The sequence below is a fragment of the Aplidium turbinatum genome, chromosome 1, assembly GCF_918807975.1.
Source record: "Aplidium turbinatum chromosome 1, kaAplTurb1.1, whole genome shotgun sequence".
Taxonomy (NCBI): Eukaryota; Metazoa; Chordata; class Ascidiacea; order Aplousobranchia; family Polyclinidae; genus Aplidium; species Aplidium turbinatum.
Window position 1 is genome coordinate 49,549,295 of NC_137472.1, and position 6,958 is coordinate 49,556,252.

Below are 6,958 nucleotides of genomic sequence, written 5' to 3' on the forward strand. Positions count from 1 at the left end.
GTTAAGTTAGGTGCTTCACTAGTGTCTGCCCTCAAGGTCTAGTACCGGTATGCTGCAGAAGTGCATCTACATGAATGATTTATCTTCTGAATTAAACGGTCTTTCTGTTGGCTGCTGCATTGGCAACTCCTGTCTTCAATCATTTAATGTATGCTGAAGGCTTGTGTTGTTTTGCATCAAGTGTCAAGGGACTCCAGAAACTCATCAATGTTTGTCAAATGTATGTAGTTTCTCATGACATTATATTTAATTGCAACAAAACTGTTGGTGATTTATATAAAGCCTAGATGTTGAAATTTGGCTATAATCCGATCATATATAATACGGTATTTAAATAAAAATCGTATCTGCTTTGAGACCCTTGAAATATATTGGAGTAATGATTAACGCTTCTACCTGATGATAAAGACATGAAACGACAATTACGGTCATTGTATTGTTCTGAAAACATGTTAAAAGCAAGGTTTTCCAAACGTTTGATTGCTGTTAAAAATGTGTTGTTTCGTTCCTATTGTATGCCTTTATATGCCTGTCAACTATGGTGTAACTATCTTCTATCCAGTAGTAATCGCTTACGTGTTGGATACAATAATTGTTACAGAATGTTGTTTAATCTGCAGAGACGATGCAGCATCACCTCTGCATTCGTTGATAACAATATCACCATTTTTCAAGCTTTCATTTGTAAAAAATTATATCAGTTTGTAACCCGCTGTAACTTGTCTTCCAACCAATGGATATATGAACTAATGCGAACAGACTGTTACACTCAATCTTTGTATTTGGTACATTACGACTCAGCTCTTCGGAGTTGAGTATCTGCTTTGTTTCTACTTTCATCTTGAGTCTGATGCAAATAAATAAAAAAAAAATATCATATATATATGGATACTCTTATTTTGACTCTGAATCTACCTTCATTTAAAAAAATTGACAATGATTTCATTTGTCTTAACAGGTTTATGCTATAATAATTTACACTTTAATTGGAACATTTTGCAATTTATATACAATGGATAATTCTGTAATGTCATTGAAAAAAATTAGGTTTTCCCAGTTGTCTCTGCAAGAAAAACTTAGCATCAAAGCACAAGGAAGACCCACTCCAAACCTTGACATTTCCCAATCATCCACCAGTAGAGGTAACCCTTATGCAAGGAAGTTTAACAGAAATGTGTATGATGATCATGACTGGCTGTGTGGCTGCAACAGTGAAAATGCTTTCTTTTGCTTTCCCTGTTTACTGTTTGGTGGAGATCAAGAACATTCCTGGACCAAAGTAGGTGTGAAAGACCTGAAACATCTCAGTAGAAAGACAGAGAAGCATAGTAGATCAACTTTCCACATGAACAATACTTTGAGTCTTTCAGTGCTTGGCAGAGTTAATATTGCTACACTTATAGATTCTGGATATCAACTCTCCATTACTAAACATAATGAAGAAGTAACGAAGAACAGAACAGTATTGTCAAAGATTATAGATTGTATAAAATTTTGTGGCAGATTTGAATTGCCATTAAGGGGACATGATGAAAGTCAAGGCTCAAAAAATCCTGGTGTGTTCATGGGGTTAATTGATTTTGCTTCCAATCTTGACTCACGCTTCCAAAATCATTTTAATTCTGCAAAGGTATTCAAAGGTACATCCAAAACTATTCAAAATGAGCTTTTGGAAACGATTCTTGAGCTTTGCAAAGCAAAATTAAAGAAGAAATATCACAGTCTGAATTTGTAGCAATCATGTGTGATGAAACTACTGACATCTCAGAGAAGACACAGATGGTGATTGTACTACGGTATGAAAGTCATGGGAAGCCTGTTGAAAGATTTTGGGGTTTTTTTAATCCTGCTAACCAGACAGCAGAAGCTCTGTCTTCAATCCTATTTCAGGAACTTAAAGTTTTGCTTGGGAGCAATACATCCAAACTTGTAGCACAAACTTATGATGGTGCTGCTGCTATGAGTGGTGCAAGAAATGGTGTGCAATCAAGAATCAAGCAAGTATATAGCAATGCACACTTTGTCCATTGTTATGCACACCAGCTAAACTTGGTTATACAAAAAGCCACTTCGCAGAATACCAGTGTCAGAGTCTTTTTTAACAGTCTTTCGGGAATCCCAAGTTTTTTCTCCAAATCTCCTCAAAGAATGGCTGCTTTGGACCAAGTTGCTCAAAGGCGTATTCCTCGCCCATCAGCAACACGATGGAATTTTAAAAGCAGGACGGTGAATGCTGTATCGGAGGTAAAAGACGCACTTATAGAATGCTGCTCAACTTTGGAACAAAGCAACTCTTCGGTGACTGGCTTTGCTGCTGGGTCATTCCATTATATTTCAGGTCAAAATTAGAGGAAATGCCACCCACCCTCTCCGATTTGGTTGATTTTGACATATGTGAGAGATGGCAACCCACTAAGCTCAACAAAAAAGTTTTTTTCGAAATTGGTCGAGGGGTTTTAAAGTTACACCATTTTCAATTTTAACCGCACGGTGGCAGTATTTCAGCTCCAAAAATTAAAAATGCCCCAATATCTGTTATACTGAAGCTAGGAAGTTGATGAAAATATGTAGAATACCATTTTGGAGGATGAGGAATCCAAATTTGCAAACAGAATATAAGAAAAACATGTAGTTTTGGAGTAATTTGATTATAAATACTTTTTGAGGTGTATATTTTGGGGAGAAATTTGCCCATGTAGCCGAAGAAAAAACAAACATTTTTTTTGGGGGGAATGTTAAGTTGGACTTATATTTTGATAAACACACTCCAATTTTGTTGTTCCATATTGTTCCTTGCCTGGACTGGTGGTCAAAATTCTTTCTAAAATTTTGCAACTTTTAAATGCTTTTTTAACATTTTACACTGGGGCATTCCATTTATAATCATCAGATTTTTTCAAATTTTGTAACCACTAGTCACAGATTTTGCTTATTTTGACATATTTTGTAGGCTACATAATAAAAAATGATGAAAGTAGCAAAAAAAATGTTGAAGTATCTTCATTGGGGGGTGAGATAGAGCACTTTGAATTTTCGGCCACTAGTAGGATTTTGGAAGCTGAGCAGTCATTTTTTCATTTTGCGCCTTCATTTTTTGACAATAACTCTTTACCTTGAACGATTTTCGCACTGAAAACATCAGGGTTGCACAGAAAAAAGATGCAAAAAAGGTAGATTCATGCTTATTTCACCTCAAATACCACTTTTTACCAATGAAGTGCCTCTCACTCACAGTACATGCTGGCAAAACTCAATAAAATAATGCACTAGCGCTGATGAGGCCTTCTTGCATAAATGAGTTTTAGTGTGGTACAAAGTGGCATTACTTGATTTTTGTGTACAGAAATATCCACTGTGTTTTCAATTTATCCTTGGAAATTTCCTTCACAATCACATCCTTAAGTCCTAATTTGAAGTTTGTTTTAAGTACCTTGTAGTACTTTGGTTCATTTTTTCAATTTTCTGATAAAAGATGGACAAATATGATGCTCTGGGTTTTTTTATGGGTTTTTTTAAGTAGGTTTTAAAAAAAAAAACAACCGGGTTTTTTTGGGCCGGGTAAAATACCGACAACCCTGGAAAACATGCATTTTACCAATTTAAGATCCAAGGAATTCATTTAAATTGCAATTAAAAATATGCTAAGATGAACATTTCAAATGGTAATTTAGGTTTAAAGTTTTTCTTAATTTATTTTTGATACGCTAAGTTTGGGGGAATATTTCGGAGCGTTCAGAAAAAGATCTCAAAAAAATTTATTTTTCAAACAAAGCAATTGAAGTACATACTGTATAATATTTTCACGAAATTTGATTGATGTAAGTTTTGCATAAACCAAAATATTCAACTTAGAAAATATCAACCCATATGTATCGAAAAAATATAATTGAAACACAACTGATGCTTTGTCACAATATTTGCAGGGTTCAGCCATATTATGGTCCATTTCTTTAAGAATTGTTTTATGTGTCAAACTAGCAATGTTTTATTATTCAGCTGATATCACACAGCTAGTCTGATCAAGATTTTACTACCGTTTCTTATCAAACCAGCACCTGCACCCTTATCATTTCTGAACTAACTTTTCATTGAAGTAGAAAACTGCCTGGCTATGATGTTTTTATTATTCAGCAGGAAAGGAGTTGTTAAACAGTTTGGTTTGGAAAAGAGGATATGCTGGATGCCACCCACTTCTGCACTTTTGAAACTAACTCCACCTTCTACATCCAATGGTAGAAGTTACACTTTTAGCTCGCAAGAACTGAACAAACTTGAAAATTTTTTTAACTAGACTGATGTGCAATTTGGTGTATTTTTTATTACTTGATCCTCACTTAATAATTTCTAAGCTGTACCTGTGGGATTTAATTATACTTTTAACTTTTTTGATCATATGGATTGAAACAAATCACTGTCAGATGACAGACATTGCAATTTGCTGTTTCAAAAATGCCAAAACTTCATGTCAAAGAAATTGGAATTTTGCCAAACTGAGTATCAGTTTTAAACTGCAGTCCCTCTCAAAAAACAGATGGAACAACTAAAATAACTCATCATAAAGACATAACATGAACAGGTAACTAATTTCAGAAAAAAAAATTTTGAGTTTGGTCATGGCTACATGGCCAAAGCACCCCCCAAAGTTATCCCCCCCAAAATTTTTGAAACGTTGTTTTCATCTATAAATGATATATTTTCACCAATTTTGACAGGAAATTCAGATTCCTTGCCCCCAAAAATGGTATTCTACATATTTTGGTTGTTTTTTTAGCTATAAATTACGAGATATTAGCAAAACTTGAATTTTGGGGGGGCACGATGCCCCTGTCAGGTGGTGAATTTCATACCCCCGCAGCTTCTAAACTACTTGGTCAATTTCAAAAAATTTTTTTTTGGTGTGCTCAGTTAATGATTGTGAACTTACTGCCAAAGTATGAAACATTTCCAAGAGTATTGGTTTTTTCATGACCTGAAATATAATGGAATGACCCTGCTGCTGGTATAAAACGAATGCTCATAGATCCAAAATTTGTGTTTTGGTTAGATTTCTTTTCGAAAATCATGCCTCATGTTGACATATTGTTTGCTCAGCTGCAGTCTGTGGAGCTTGAGTCATTCAAAGTGCAGTGCTCTCTGGATAATTTTCTGTCAGCAATACAAAGAATAAGGGAAGGCATTGCTGCAGACAATGAGTCACCTTCACCCACACGGAGAATGCCTGAATCCCAAATCATTGATGCTAAAGAAGTATGTGATGTTGTCTTAATGCAGTGTCAAGAAAGGTTCAAGTTCACCAATCATCTTGAAGCAAGCACTTTATTTAATTTGAAAAATGCTTCACAATATGCAAGACAGTTTCCAGAAAAAGCTTTAGAAAAATGTTGTGAAGCATACCCTATGTTAATCAAAGACAAGCTCAAACCGGAGCTGTCTGTTCTCTATTCTAGAAATGACATGCATTCAGTGAGTGGACTTGTGCAGCTGCTTTCGTTGCTAAACCTGGAAGGAATGCAATCAACTTTTTCTGAAGTAATAAAGCTAGCTAAAATTCTACTTACCACTCCAATGTCAACAGCAGAACCAGAACGTTGCTTTTCATCACTGAAAAGGATTAAAACCTTTTCCCGCAGCACCATGTGTACTGAAAGACTTTCTGCATTAGCCATGGTGTCAATAGAAAATCGCTTAATAACTGAAAACAAAGATTTCAACGAGAGGGTAATTGACCATTTTGCCATGGCAAAAAGTCGCCGAATGGAATTCATCTATAAATAAAGGTCCGCTGTCCTTTATATGTGATGCTCAGTAATGTGTAGCAAAGAGTAAATGTGGCACCTATGGCTTGAGCGAGATCAATGGTTATAATTACAATATGTGTGTGTGTATTTGTTTGTTTTTGTAATGTTAGGTTCAGTCGTGTTCTCATTGCTTTAAGAATTGGCGCTCCAATTGTTTCTGGAATGAGGAGGCGACTGATTCTTAACTAATTCATCTACTTGTTTTAAAGTGTCAGGTTTGGTGGCCGTGCTTAACTATATTTATCGATGCATATACCGCAATATTAGATCCTTTCATGCACGTCTTAAACCATTAAGGTTTTGCCACCTTTTCCTTTTGTTGGTTTTGTTACTGTATTTCTTTTTTACAATATCATTTCTTTTGCATTCTGTCAAAGAAAAATAATTTGAATTGAACTGAATTATACTTGCCATCCAGTGGGCATTTATACTTGTGATAGAATTGAGATTTTGTCTTTGTCCTTCTGTATTGTGATACATGCAGGGTTGCTAGCTGGCTTCAGCTGGCAAAAGATAATTTTTGTAGGAAAGAATAAAAAATGTTAACTTCCAAGCATTTTTAGTTCTGGAGCAGTGGGTGCATACATGCAGGGTGCTCCAAAAAAGATGTAGCTACGGTTATACTACATGTATACTGCAATATACTGTGTGTGTGCGAAGATTATGTACTTTGTAATGAGATCGTTTTTAACTGCAAAAAGTCGTTTGCTATGTATTTTCTAACTAATCACTTAAAGTTAAATTTAAATCCAATTTCACGGCTCAACGGAAGTCAAATCAAATCTGTAGATAGCGTCAGATACTTGGGTGTATTTCTTGACACGGCAATGTGTGATGACAAGGATATAAACCGACAAGTACGATCATTATACTGTTTTACCAATAAATTAAAATTTTACAAGAGCTCCAGTGAAGTTAAAAATGTTCTCTTCCGTTCATATTGTACCCCAATGTATGCATGTCACCATGGGAAAATTATCACCAACGTGAATTAATCGCTTGCGTGTTGCATTCAATAATGCATTTAGAATTATTCACCATTTGCCCAAACATTATAGCGTAGGCTACGTGAACATCAAGTCTTGTGTAACATTGTATGTCATATAACATTTGATGCATTACAACGGAAAAGGGCCTTTTTTTTGTTGGGTAATGTGAAT